At 40.3% G+C, this 15196-nt stretch overlaps 1 protein-coding gene across 3 annotated transcripts in view; it reads right to left on the reverse strand.

The window, feature by feature from the left end:
- SRPX (sushi repeat containing protein X-linked) overlaps window positions 1-15196 on the reverse strand; it is a 111552-nt gene that overhangs the window by 22056 nt on the left and 74300 nt on the right. The gene's annotated exons all lie outside the window — the stretch shown is intronic.

A 15196-nucleotide genomic window follows, 5' to 3' on the forward strand; every position in this document is an offset into this window, starting at 1 on the left:
GGGAGGGAGGGAGGGAGGAAGGGAGGGAGGGAGGGAGAGAGAGAGAGAGAATGAGAATCTCAAGCAGGCTCCACGATCACCACATACCCTGATGCGGGGGTCCATTCCACATCCCTGGGATCATGACCTGAGCTGAAATCAAGAGTCGGGATGCTCTACTGACTGAGCCACTCACCCAACCCTCCATTTTTTATTCATGAGCTGATGGAGGCTAACTAAATTTACTGTGGTGGTCATTTCACAATATATGTAAGTCAAACGATTTTGCTGTACATCTTAAACTCATACAAGAATGTAGGTCAATTATATGTAACTATAACTAGGGGAAAAAGATCCTGAGAAAAGAGAATGTGACATTGGCATACAGTGGATATTCAAGGAGTAAATTAAATTTAAAACACTCAATGAAATGATGGAGATATGTAATTTACCTTATAAGCAGTTCAAAGTAATAGTCATAAAGGTGCTTACTGAACTTGGGAGAAGAATGAATGAACACAGTGAGAACTTCAACCCACAGCTAAAAGATAGAATACAATATTAGAGAAGTCACAGTGCTAAAGAATACGCTAAATGAACCGAAAGACACATCAGAGTGGTTCAACAGCAGACTAGATGCAGAAGGATCAGGGAGCTCACACACAAAGCAGTGGGACACAATTACAGTAATAAAAACAAAAACGAATGGAAATAGTGAAGATAGCTTAACTGACTTGTGGGACGTCAATTGGAGAAACATTCACCTTGAAAGAGTCCTGGAAGTGAGAAGAGAAACAGAAAGGGGCAGAAAACTTATTGATGAATTAATGGCTAACAACTTCTCTAACCCAAGTAAGGAAGCAGACAACTATCCAGATATAGGAAGCACAGAGAGTCTAAGAGAAACCCAAAGAGACCCACATATCAAGACACAGCATAATTAAAAATTCAAATGTTAAAGTCAAGGAGAGACTCTTAAGGCAGCAAAAGAAAAACATCTTGTTAAGTGCAAGGGAGTCCCCAAGAGCCCCCTTCAGATTTTTCAGCAGAAACTTTTCAGGACAGAGGGAGTGGCAAAACACATTCCAAGTGCTGCAGGGAAAAAAAAAAAAAAAAAAAACTTCCAACCAAGAATACTCTACCCAGTAAAAGTTTTCATGCAGAATTTAAAGAGAGATAAAGATTTTTACAGATGAACAAAAGTTAAAGAGCTCATCACCACTAAAGTAGCCTTAAAAAAACTATTAAAGGGGACTTCTTTGAGTTGAAATGAAAGGGCACTAATTCATAACAAAAAAAAAACATATAAAAGACTCACTGGTAAAGATAAATATATAGTAAAGGTAGTGGATTGATCACATAAAGCTAGTATCAAAGTTAAAAGAGTACTAAAAATAACTTTAACTACAATAGTTAAGGGATACATAAGATAAAAATATGTGCACTATGACACCAAAAACATAAAATGAAGGAAAGAGAGAAGAAATGCAGAGCTTTAGAATGGATTCAAACTTAAGGTCTAATCACCTTAAAATAGACTGTTAAAAGTTATGTGTAAGCCTCATGGTAGCCACAAAGCAAAAACCTATGGTAGAAACATAATATAATGAGGGGCGCCTGGGTGTCTCAGTCGGTTAAGCGGCCCACTTCGGCTCAGGTCGTGATCTCGCAGTCCGTGAGTTCAAGCCCCAAGTTGGGCTCTGTGCTGACAGCTCAGAGCCTGGAGCCTGTTTCGGATTCTGTGTCTCCCTCTCCCTGACCCTCCCCGGTTCATGCTCGGTCTCTCTCTGTTTCAAGAATAAATAAAGGTTAAAAAAAATTTTTTTTTAAAGAAACATAATATGAGAAAGGAATCTAAGCATACTACTAAAGTCATCAAACTACAAATAAAAGAGCGAGAGATGAAGTAAGGAAACCCAGGTAGTACAAAATAGCCAGAAATTTGGGCGCCTGGGTGGCTCAGTTGATTAAGCATCCAGCTTTGGCTCAGGTCATGATCTCATCGTGGTGTGTGAGTTTGAACTCCACATCCGGCTCTATGCTGACAGTGCAGAGCCTGCATCAGATCCTCTGTCTCCATCTCTCTCTCTGCCCCTCCCAGCTCATGCTCTCCCTCTCTCTTTAAAAAAATATTTTAAAAAACATAGCCATAAGTTAAGAAAATGACAATAAGTACATATCTGTCAATAACGACTTTCAAGGTAAATGTATTAAATTCTCCCATCAGGGGCACCTGTGTGGCTCAGTCAGGTGAGCATCTGACTTCGGCTCAGGTCATGATCTCACGGTTTGTGAGTTCAAGCCCCGTGTGAGGCTCTGTGCTGACAGCTCAGAGCCTGGAGCCTGCTTCAGAGTCTGTGTCTCCCTCTCTGCTCCTCCCCTGCTCACACTCTGTCTCTCTCACTCTCAAAAATAAACATTAAAAAAATTAAAAACAATTCTCCCATCAGAAGACATAAAGTAGCTGAATGTATGTATATATAAAAAAAACAAGGGGTGTCTGGGTGGCTAAGTTGGTTAAGTGTCCAATTTTGGCTCAGGTCATGATCTCACAGTTCGTGAGTTCAAGCCCCGTGTCAGGCTCTGTGCTGATAGTCCAGAGCCTGGAGCCTGCTTCGGATTCTGTGTCTCCTCTCTCTCTCTCTGCCCCTACCCCACTCATGCTTGCTTGCTCCCTCAAAGACAAACATTAAAAAATTTTTAAAAAAAGAAAAAACAACCAAGACTCATATATATGCTTCCTATAAGACACTCGCTTCAGATGTAAGGACACACACAGACTGAAAGTAAACGGTTAAGAAAACATACTCCTTACAAATGGTAACCAAAAGAGAGCTGGGGTAACTATAGTTACATCAGACAAAACCGACTTTAAAACAAAGACTCTAATAAGAGACAAAGAAGGGTATCATACAGTGAACACAATGATAAAGGGATCAATCCAACAAAAGGATATAACATTTGTGAACCTTTATGGACACAACATAGAAGCAACTAAATATATAAACCAAATGTTAACACACCTAAAGAGAGAAACAGCAGTACAATAATAGGATACTTCTTTTTACATTTTTTAAGGATTTTTATTTATTTTTGAGAGAGCGAGCAAGCACACAAGCAGGGGAGGGGCAGAGAGAGAGAGAAGGAGACACCGAATCCAAAGCAGGCTCCAGGCTCTGAGCTGTCAGCAAAGAGCCTGACACGGGGCTCGAACCCACCAACCATGAGATGATGACCTGAGCCAAAGTTGGATGCTCAACCAACTGAGCCACCCAGGTGCCCCTGGTAATAGGACACTTTAATACTCCACTTACAACAATGCATAGATCATCCAGAGAGAAAATTAATAAGGAGCCACTGGCCTTAAACTACATGTTAGATCAGATGGACTTAACAGATATATATAGAACATTCCATACAAAAGCAACTGAATACATTCTTCTCAAGGACACATGGAACATTCTCCAGGATAGATCATATGTTAGGCCATAAAACATTTAATGCATTTAAGAAGACTGAAATCGTATCAAATATTTTTTCAGACCACAGTGGTATGAAACTAGAAATCAATTATAAGAAAACTGGAAAATTCACAAATATTGAAGATTAAACAGTAGGCCACTGAACAAGCAATGGTCAGCAAGTCAAAAGAGCAATCTGAAAAAATACCCTGAGACAAATGAAAATGGAAATACAATGTACCAGAAACTATGTGATGCAGCTAAAAGCAGTCCTCTCAGAGAAGTCCAGAGTGATAAATGCCTATCTCAAGAAGCAAGAAAATGCTCAATAAAACAACCTAACTTTACACCTGTAGGATCTAGAAAAAGGAAAAGCCCAAAATTAGAAGAAAATAAATGAAATAGAGACTAAAAAGCCAATACAAAAGATCAATGAATATAAGAGTTGGTTCCTTGAAGATAAAATTCGCAAACCGTTAGCTAGACTCACAAAGAAAAAAAGAGGACTCAAAATGAGAAATCAAAGAGGAAACATTACAACTGATAACACAGATATACAAAGGATAATAAGAGGCTACTCTGAATAATTACACATCGAGAATCTTGACAACCTAGAAGAGATGGATAAATTCCTAGAGTCATACAACCTTCTACGATTGAATCATGAAGAAATAGAAAATCTAAAGAGACCTATTACTTAGTAAAGATACTGAATTGTTAATCAAAAACCTCCCAACAAACCAAAGACCAGGACCACACAGCTTCACTTGTGAATTCTCCCCAAAATTCAAAGAAAATACAAATCCTTCTCAAGTGCTTCCAAAACAACAACAACAACAACAACAAAAAACAGAAGAGCAAGTGTTCTGTATAGAAGTTGTTTATGTGACTTGGCATCCATTTCTGCCCAGAGCTGCACATATACAATCACGGGGGCTTAACTGTCTTGTACTCCATATCTGGCCTTGGGATCAGAACTGGCTCTTCTGTTCCTGATGCCAGGAGGGATTAATGTGCCTCATCTTCCTCCTTGAGTCAGACCAGGCTGGCCTCCTGGAATGGATCGGGGAGGGAAGAGGTATATGCAGATTCCCAGACTCCTAAGATTGTGAGGTATGATAAGAGAAACAGAAAAAAAAAAAAAAACAACAACCCAGCTCGCTCGGGACTGTGCTTGGACAAACTTAACGACTAACCATAAATGACACACAGGTAGTGTATATATTGCCCTGGCAGGAAGAGCTGGTTGGAAGTCTCACCTGAGGGGAGGACGCTTCACCCAGGACGGTCAGCTGGGACTCCAGTCAGGCTATTCAGCAGGGCTTCCCCAGCCAGAAGGTTGGATGTTGTAAGTACCTGATTCGATATGTTAAGCCTTATTTGTTCTTCTCTGTACCTCTCTCCCTCTTTAAGTTTACTATAATTGTTTATTTCCTTACATTCCTTTTCCCTTATAATTAATAAATTCTTCCTCCACAAAATTGGAAGAGCAGCTATCATGAATTCCGATTATTTAGAACAGGAGGGAACATTTCTAAACTTATTTTATGAGGCTAGCATTTCCCTTATACCAAAATCAGATAAGGCCACCACAGGAAAAAAATTACAGGCCAATATCCCTGATGAACATAGATTCAAAAATCCTCATCAAAACATTAGCGAACCTATAATGTATTGTATTTCAACAATACATTAAAAGAATCATATGCCAACATCAAGTGGCATTTATTTCAGAGATGCAAAGATGGTTCAACATCTGCCAATCAATATGATATGTTAACAAAATGAAGGATAAAAATTATATGATCCTCTCAATAGATACAGAGAAAGCATTTGACAAAATTCAATATCCATTTAGGATAAAAACTCTCAGCAGAGTGGTTATAGGGGAAACAAAATAGTAAATGCCATCTTTGACAAGCCTACACTGAACATCACACTCAATGGTGAAAAGCTGAGAGCTTTTCCTCTAAGATCAGGAACAAGACAAGGATGCCCGTTCTCACCACTTTCATTCAACATAGTACTCGAAGTCCTTCCCAGAGCAATTAGACAAGAAAAAGAAATAAAAGCCACCCAAATTAGAAAGGAAGTAAAACTTACTACTTGCAGATGACACATATGGAAAATCCTAGACTCCACCAAAATACTGTTAGAATAAATGAATTCAGTAAAGTTAAAGGATATAAAATCAACACACAAAAATCTTTTGCCTTTTTGTACACTAATAGCAAACTATCAGAGAGAGAAATTAAGAAAACAATCCCAATTGTTTCCCAAGGAATAAATTTAGGAATAAATTTAACCAAGGAAGTTAAAACCTGTACACTGAAAACCATAAGACATTGATGAAAGAAACTGAAAAAGACACACAAATAGAAATACATTCCATCTTCAAGAACTGGAAGAATTAATACTGTTAACATGTCCATACTATCCAAAGCAATCTGCAGATTCAGTGAAATCTCTATCAGAATTCAAAAGCCATTTTTCATAGAAATATATCAAACAATGCTAACATTTGTACAAAATTACGAAAGATCCTGAAAACCGAAAGCAATTTTGAGAACCAAGCTGGAGGCATCACGATTCCTGGTTTTAAACTATATTACAAAGCTATAGTAAACAAAACAGTATGGTATTGGCATAAAAACACATAGATCAATGGAACAGAATATAGATCCCAAAATAAACTCATACATATACGGTCTAATTTATGACAAAGGAGCCAAGAGTATAAAATAGGGAAAGGAAAGGATGGTCTCTTCAATAAATGGTCTTGGGAAAACTGGACTACTATCTTATACCATATACAAAAATAAAATCATTTGGGTTAAACACTTAATATAAAACCTGAAACCATAAATATCCTAGGGCTAAAAAAAAAAGGCAATAAGCTCCTTGACATAGGTTTTGGTGATAATAGTCTGAATTTGACATCAAAAGAAAGGCAAAAGGTTTTCAGGAAGATGGCAGAATAGGAGGATCCTAGGCTCACCGCATCCCATGTATATACCTAGATAACACCTAGATCAGTGAAAACAACCAGAAAATGACCCAGAGACTGGCACAACAGGCTCTCCACAGCTAAATATAGGAAAGAGGCCACAGCAAAGAGGCTAGGAAGGGTAGAGATGCAATCAGGAGACAAACTGACTGGTGGGACTGTCCATGGGAAGGAGGAATGCTGTGGGTGTGGAAAGGGGAGAGTAACAGACCCCACAACAGGTACTCCAGGCATGGGGGACCAGCACTGGGAAGATGAATCCCCAGAATATTTGGTTTGAAAAGCACAGGGTTCAACTCTGTGAATCCATATAGTGGGGCTCAACACATGGAACTTTGAAACAGTGGGCTCAGATGTGAAGACTACAGGAAACTGAGTCCCCACCCTTAAAAAGGCAGCACAACAGTGGAGCCCGGGTGGCTCAGTTGGTTAAGCTTCTGACTTCGGCTCAGGTCTTGAGGTTCATGAGTTAGAGTCTGAGTCCTGCATCGGGCTTTGTGCTGACAGCTCAGAACCTGGAGCCTGCTTCAGATTCTGTCTCTCCCTACTTCTGCCCCTCCCCTCCCCTCTCTCTCAAGAATAACATTAAAAAAATTTTTTAAAAAGGCAGCGCAACAAAAAGCCCTGCTGAGATACAGCAGAAAAGCAGCAGTTTGAAAAATGCCTGGGGTATACAGGGAAAAGATTTGTTTGCTAAGCTCAGCGCATGTGCTGGAGGGGCAGGGATTTTTGACAGACTTCTCCAAGACCAAAAGAGTTGGAGGGCCCCATTTCCCACCCAAGCCCTCCAGCCCAGATACACCAACACCTGCAGGAACCAGTGCAGCACTAACACTCTTCATCTATCTTGCTATCTTGCCCTGGCACCTTGCTGGCACTGTGCAACTCCCTTCCGCCCCAATATTCTCCTGCGGCCCCACCCCCTCCAACACACCCTTGGCAGGAGTCCATCCAAAGTGGTGCCCCAAGTACAGCAGTGTGCAAGCAACCCCAACAGGGGCAAGCACCATGTCAAAGTGTCTCCTGCCCCAGGGAGAGGGGGAGAAAACCCCACACACCAGTTTAACTTCAGCCCCAGCAGTAGGCTGGGAGCAGACATCTCGTCTGACTACAGGCACCGCCCAGCAATGAAAACTTCTCAGGGTACAACACAGAGAGAGCACCCTGCAGTTCGGTGCTCCTGCACTTCTGGCAAATGTCTGGTCTGACCCAACTCAGGTCCAAGGCAGCCCTGGACTGGCTCACTAAAAACATAGGGACCGAGTCCTGTCCACAAAGGGCAAACAGGTTCTGGTGAACACGGTGCACTGCACTGCAGGGCACTAAAGGAAGAGAAGGAAATATATCCCACTTTTGTAACACATAGAGAGGCAAAATGAGGAGACAGTGGAATATGTCCTAAATGAAAGAACAGGAAAACAAAAGCATAGCAAGAGCGCTAAAATAAATGGAGATAAGTATTATGTCTGACAGAGAATTTAAAGTAATGGTCATAAAGATACTCACCTGGACTTGGAAAAGGAGTGGAGAACCTCAGTGAGACCCTCAATAAAGAGAGAGAAAACATAAAAAAGAACCAATCAGAGATGAACTTAACTGGAACTAACGATATTCTACATGGAATAAATAGTAGACTAGAGGAATCAGAAGAGCAGATCATCAACCTGGAGGACACAGTAATGAAAAGCAATCAGGCTGAATAGAGAAAAAAAGAACAGTAAAAAACGAAAATAGATTAAGGGAACTCAGTTACATCATCAAGCATAATAACATTTGCATTACAGGGATTCCAGGGAAAGAGGAGAGAGAAAAGGGGGCAGAAAAATTATTTGAAAGAATAATAGCTGAAAACATTCTGAATCTGGGAAAGGCAACAGAATCCAGGTCCAGGAGGCACAGAGAACCCCCAGCAAAATCAACCCAAGAAAGTCCACAACAAGAAACAGAGTAATTAAAATGACAAAAAGCAGCAAAAACAGTTACACACAAGGGAAACCCCATAAGGTTATCAGCTGATTTTTTAGCAGAATGCTTGCAGGCCAGAAGGGAGTGGCACAATATATTCAAAGTGCTAAAAGTGAAAAACCTACAACCAAGAATGCTCTATCCAGCAAGGCTATCATTCAGCATAGAAGGAGAGATAAAGAGGTTCCTGGACAAACAAAAGTTAAAGGAATTCGTCACCACCAAACTAGCCTTACAAGAAATGTTAAAGGGGATTCTTTGAGTGGAAAAAGGAAAGACCATAATCAATAATAAGAAAAGTATGAAGCAAAAAAGTAGTAAAAATAATTATATCTATAAAAATCAGTCAAAGGGGGCACCTGGGTGGCTCAGTTGGTTAAGCGTCTGACTCTTGTTTTCAGCTCAGGTCATGATCTCACAGTTCATGAGTTTGAGCCCTGCATCGGGCTCTGTACTGACAGTGTGGAGCCTGCTTGGGATTCTCTCTGTCCCTTTCTCTCTGCCCTGCTGCTCTGTGTCTCTCTCAAAAAATAAATTTAAAAAATTTGTTTACATCAGTCAAGGGATTCACAAAATAAAAGGATGTAAACTTTGACATCACATACCTAAACCTGGGAGCAGAGAAGAGTAAAAATTTAGTGATTTTAGAATGGTCTCAAACTCAAACATCAACTTAAGATGCATGGAGGTTACATATAAACCCAAAGTAACCACAATTTAAAAAAAACAGTACTACATATGCAAAAATAAAGGGAAAGGAATCCCAGTCTATCACTAAAGAAAGCCAACTTATGAGAAAAGAGAACAAGGGAAGAAACAGAAGAAAGACAAAAACAACCATGAAACAAGTAACAAAATGGCATAAGTACAAATGTATCAATAACAACTTTGAATGTAAATTGACTAAACACTCTAATCAAAAGAGACGTATGGTGATGGAATGGATAAAAAAAAAACAAAAAAAACAAAAAAAACAAAAAAAAACAAGACCCAGCTATATGCTGCCTACAAGAGACTCACTTCAGACCTAAAGACACATGCATATTTTTTTTAATTTTTTCTTAACATACATTTATTTTTGAGACAAAGAGAGAGCATGAACAGGGGAGGGTCAGAGAAAGAGGGAGACACAGAATCTGAAACAGGCTCCAGGCTCTAAGCTGTCAGCACAGAGCCTGATGCGGGACTCGAACCCACGGACCGCGAGATCATGACCTGAGCCGAAGTCGGACACTTAACCGACTGAGCCACCCAGGCGCCCCGACACATGCATATTCAAAGTGAAGGGATAGAGGGCCCCTGGGTGGCTCAGTCAGTTAAGCAACTGACTCTTGATTTTGGCTCAGATCATGATCTCATGGTTCATGAGTTCGAGCCCCACATCAGGCTCTGTGCTGACAGCGTGGAGCCTGCTTGGGATTCTCTCTCTCTCTCTCTCTCTCTCTCTCTCTCTCTCTCTCTCTGCCCCTCCCTCACTCTCTCTCTCAAAAATAAATAAACTTTAAAAAAAAGAAAGTGAAAGGATGAAGAAATATTGATCACGCAGATGGAAGTGAAAAGAAAGCCATGGTATCAATACTTGTATCAGACAAAATAGACATTAAAAACAAAGACTGTAACAAGAGACAAAGATGGGAACTATGTAATTATAAATGGGGAGAAGCCAACAAGAAGATATAACTGTAAATATTTATGCACCCAACATGAAAGCACTCAAATACATAAAGCAGCTAATAGGAAACATAAGGGAAGTAACCAATAGGAATACAATAATGGTAGGGGGCTTTCACATCTCATTACATCAATGGCCAATTCAATCAAACAGAAAATCAACAAGACAATAGTGGCTTTAAATGACACATTGGACCAGATGAATTTAACAGATATATTCAGAACTTTATATCCCGAAACAGGAGAATACACATTCTTTTCAAGTGCACATGGAACATTCTCCAGAACAGATCTCATGTTTGGCCACAACAAAGTCTCACAAATTCAAAAAGATTGAGGTCATACCATGCATCTTTTCTGACCACAACATTATTAAACTTGAAATCAACTATAAGAAAAGAAAGAATCTGGAAAGAAACAAATACATGGAGGTTAAATGACATGCTACTAAACAATGAATGGCTCAAGGAAGAAATCAAAGAGGAAATCACAATATAAATGGTGACAAATGAAAATGAAAACACAATGGTCCAAAGTCTTTGTGATGCAGCAAAAGCCATTCCAACAGGGAAGTTTATTAGCAATACAGGCTTACCTCAAGAAGCATGAAAAATCTCAAACAACCTAATTTACAGAAAAAAAAAAAACACCCAAAGGAGTGGGTGGAACCAGAAAAAAACCCACCCAAAACCAGTGGAAGGAAGGAAATAATAAAGATTGGAGCAGAAATAAATGAAATACAACCTAAAAACCCCCAACAGAACAGATCAATGAAACCAGAAGCTCATTTCTTGAGATTAACAAAATTTATAAACCTTTAGCCAGACTAATCAAAAAAAGAAAAAAAGAGAGCACTCAAAAGCAAAAATCACGGAGGAGAAATAACAACCAACACCACAGAAAAACAAATAATTATTAAGAGAATGTTATGGAAAACTATATGCCAACAAATTGGACAGCCTAGAAGAAATGGATACATTCCTAGAAACATGTAACCTCCTAAAACTGAATCAAGAAGAAATAGAAAATTGGAACAGCCTGATTACCAGCAATTAAATTGAATCAGTAATCAAAAAACTCCCAAGAAACAAGTCCAGAACCAGTTGGCTTCACAGTTGAATCCTATCAAACATTTAAAGAAGAGTTAATACATATTCTTCTCAAAATATTCCAAAAAATAAAAGCGGTGGGAAAGCTTCCAAATTCATTCTATGAGGACAGCATTACCCTGATACCTAAACCGGATAAAGACACCACAAAAGAACTATAGGCCAATATCTTTGATGAACATAGATGCAAAAATTCTCAATGGAGTATTAGCAAACCAAAATCCAAGGATACATTAAAAAAATTATTCACCATGATCAAGTGGGATTTATTTCTGCAATGCAAAGATGGCTCAATATTCACAAATCAATGTGATACATCAATAAGAGAAAGGATAAAAACCATATGATTATCTCCACAGATCAAGAAAAAGAATTTTGACAAAGTACAACATCCATTCATGATAAAAACCTTCACCAAAGTAGGTTTAGAGGGAACATACTTCAACATTATACAGGCCATATATGAAAATACTGTTTTTCTGTAGTCTAATATTTTTTTTTAAGTAGGCTTCAAGCCTTCAGCATAGAGTCCAATGCGGGGCTTGAACTCATGACCGTGAGATCAAGACCTAAGATGAGATCAAGAGTTGGATGCTTAATCGACTGAGTCCCCCAGGTGCCCCTGGGCCATATATGAAAAACCCACAGCTAACATCATCGTCAATGGTGAAAAACTGAGAGCTTTTGCCTTAAGGTGAGGAGTAAGGGGGTGCCTAGGTGGCTCAGTCAGTTAAGTGTCCAACTTCAGCTCAGGTCATGATCTCGGGGTCCGTGAGTTCAAGCCCCGTGTCGGGCTCTGTGCTGACAGCTCAGAGACTGGAGCCTGCTTCCGATTCTGTGTCTCCTTCTCTCTCTGCCCCTCCTCAGCTCATGCTGTATCTCTCGCTCTCTCTCAAAATAAATAAACATTAAAAATTTTTTTTTAAAGATCAGGAATAAGAGAAGTATGTCCACTATCACCACTTTTATTCAACATATACTACTGGAAGTCCTAGCCACAGCAATCAGACAACAAAAAGAAATAAAAGACATCCAAAATTCTCACTATTTGCAGATGACATGATACTATATATAGAAAGTCCCAGGGGCGTCTAGGTGGCTCAGTCAGTTGAGCATCTGACTTTAGCTCAGGTCATGATCTCATGGTTCATGGGTTTGAGTCCCGCATCGGGCTCTGTGCTGACAGCTCAGAGCCTAAAGCCTGGAGCCTGCTTCGGATTCTGTGTCTCCTTCTCTCTCTGCCCCTCTCCCGCTCACGCTCTGTCTCTCTCAAAAATAAATAAACATTAAAAAAGAGGCAGAGAAAGAAAAGCAAGTTCCAATCCTCTAAACTGGCCCTTGGCAAGAGCTTCAGGAATGTGGCCCTCAACCATGCGCCCGGAGGTCACATCAGGAACAGCAATGGCAATAGGGAACATGAAAGTAATGTAAGATGGATCTGGCTAAATGGGGAAAGAAAATTTAAACTCCTGAGTCATTACAACACCAAGCATTTTACTACAATACCACTGCACTGAAACAACTCTCTATAAGGTAACAGAATTGGTAAAAAGTATAAAAGTACATAGATTTATTACTGTAACTGAACCACCTATCTCAATCAAACCTTTCCTTGAAAGCTCTGGTTAAAATGCCAATGTAAATATGTCATGGGGGTCACACATGAGGACCTTGATACCAAATATCTTGTCCAACCGAGACAGGCAAACTGAAGGACTCTATAAAAATCTGCTTTTTGCTCCTCTTCCTGCTTCCATTCTTGCTATTCTTGCACCCCCGCTTTACACATATGTTATAATGCAAATAGTGTATTTCCTCCTCCTAAGGGACAAGAAATTAAGGACTTCTTTCGAACAGATAACATTTAAGGAAGGACCAGGTGAGAACGACCAGAGGAAGCCATCATAGGCATATTCCAGACCGCCAGCGCTAGATATCTTGACGCCAAGATCTCCTGGCTCCAAAGACTAACACCTGGGCCCTCGTCTTTGCTCTGACCGGTTCCTGGATGCCTGAGAGGGCACGTGCACCAGACCACGATCCTCAGTATAAGCCCCAGACCCGGAACAAAGATGGGACACTCTCTCCTTTCCTTTCTGAGTCTCCCAGACGCTCTGTACCTACACGCTTTCTATACCTTCAGTAAACTTCACTTTCACCTCCTGCTGGCTCCTACTTAATTTCTCCCTTGTGTGCAGACTGGGACCTGATTGGCTGGTCCTAAGGGATGCCCTCTCTGGGTCCTTGGACCCTGCCTGCTGGCATCACAACTATTTCATCAGTAATTTAGCAAGTATCCGAAAGGATGAGATAGACTCAGACAGGGGTCAGCAAACAGTTTTTGGTAAAGGGCCAGATAGTAAATATTTTGGGCTTCACGGGGCGGATGGTCTCTGTCCTAACTACATAGCTATGCCACTGGAGTGCAAGAGCAGCCACAGACAATGCACAAATGAATGAGGGTGGTGGCGTTCCAATCAAATTTCACTCGCAAAAGCCATAGTTTGCCAATGTAGAGGGAAAGCAAGTTGTCTGGCTTATTCATTTTTCTATGAAACTAAGGAGTCAGGAAATGTATGCTTATGTAATGTAGCCTGCAAGGCCAGCTTCCCACACAGTGGAGCCGTGTAGGCTGGTGATCCCTGAGAGCAAGTCCCTAGCTGGGACAAAAGGTTACAAAGATGGAAGTAAGGTGGTAGGGATTGGGAATAAAGATGTAATGAGTTGAGTTCCTGTCACAGGAGCCTAAAACATTTTGCACGATTCTTCAGAGTTTACATGAAGCCCTAAAAGTACACAGGGGAAAAGGAAGAAAGACTTATCATTATCATTGCATTAATACTGGTATGAGACGTAAAATTGTAGCTTTTGATTAAACCAAGATTGTTTGAAATACTTAGTCTTATTCACTGTAATAGATGAAATTAAAAAACAAAAACAGAACGAAATATGGCCCTTTGTAGCAACGTGGATGGAACTGGAGAGTGTGATGCTAAGTGAAATATAAGCCATACAGAGAAAGACAGATACCATATGTTTTCACTCTTATGTGGATCCTGAGAAACTTAACAGAAACCCATGGGGGAGGGGAAGGAAAAAAAAAGAGGTTAGAGTGGAAGAGAGCCAAAGCATGAGAGATTCTTAAAAACAGAACAAACTGAGGGTTGAGTGGGGGTGGGAGGGAGGGGAGGGTTGGTGACGGGTATTGAGGAGGGCACCTTTTGGGATGAGCACTGGGTGTTGTATGGAATTGTTATATTCCATCCATGTATGTTATTGTTATATGACAATAAATTTCATATACTGAAAAAAAAATAAAAAAAATAAAATGAAAAAAAACAAAAACAAAAACAAAAACGTGAAGCACCATGGTCCATGACCCAGCATAACATTCTGCCTCCTTAGCTTTCAGTCAGGTTGGCCATTCTTGTTGCATAGCAGCTTCTGGACAACATCTAGCAAGATCTACTTCTATCCTTTTCTGTTTCTGGTTTTTGGTTTGTTTGTTTGTTTGTTTGTTTTCAGAAGACCCTGCTTGCCTCATTTTGTAGCTACAAAATTTACATCACGGAGAAAGGCACATTTCTAGAAAAGTGTACTTCAAACTTTCAGTTGCTTAGGAATCACCTGGTGGTCTTGTTAAAATGTAGATTAGACCCAGTAGGTCTGCGATGGGGGAGAATTTGTATCTCTAACAAGCTCCCAAGCGATGCGGATGCTGCTGGTCCACAGACCACACTTTGAGAACCACTGTTCTTAAAGAGAGCCATCATTCTCTGAGGAACTCTAAGAGACTTGGGGAAGCTCCCTGGAGCAGGATCTGGGGCCTGAGGGCTCCTGGACTCCCCTCATTCCTTTTGGGCAAACAACTGAATGATGACCTCCAGCATAGGCATATCCTGGACAGGTTCAACAAAGACAACTATTCTGGATGGCAGGTGAATGAGGCTTACTAGCGAAGACAAACCTTATTAGTTGGAAAACAAGTGGGTTAGCTCTGGGAG

Source organism: Herpailurus yagouaroundi, unplaced genomic scaffold (genome assembly GCF_014898765.1).
Source record: "Herpailurus yagouaroundi ecotype Mexico unplaced genomic scaffold, PumYag 67793, whole genome shotgun sequence".
NCBI lineage: Eukaryota > Metazoa > Chordata > Mammalia > Carnivora > Felidae > Herpailurus > Herpailurus yagouaroundi.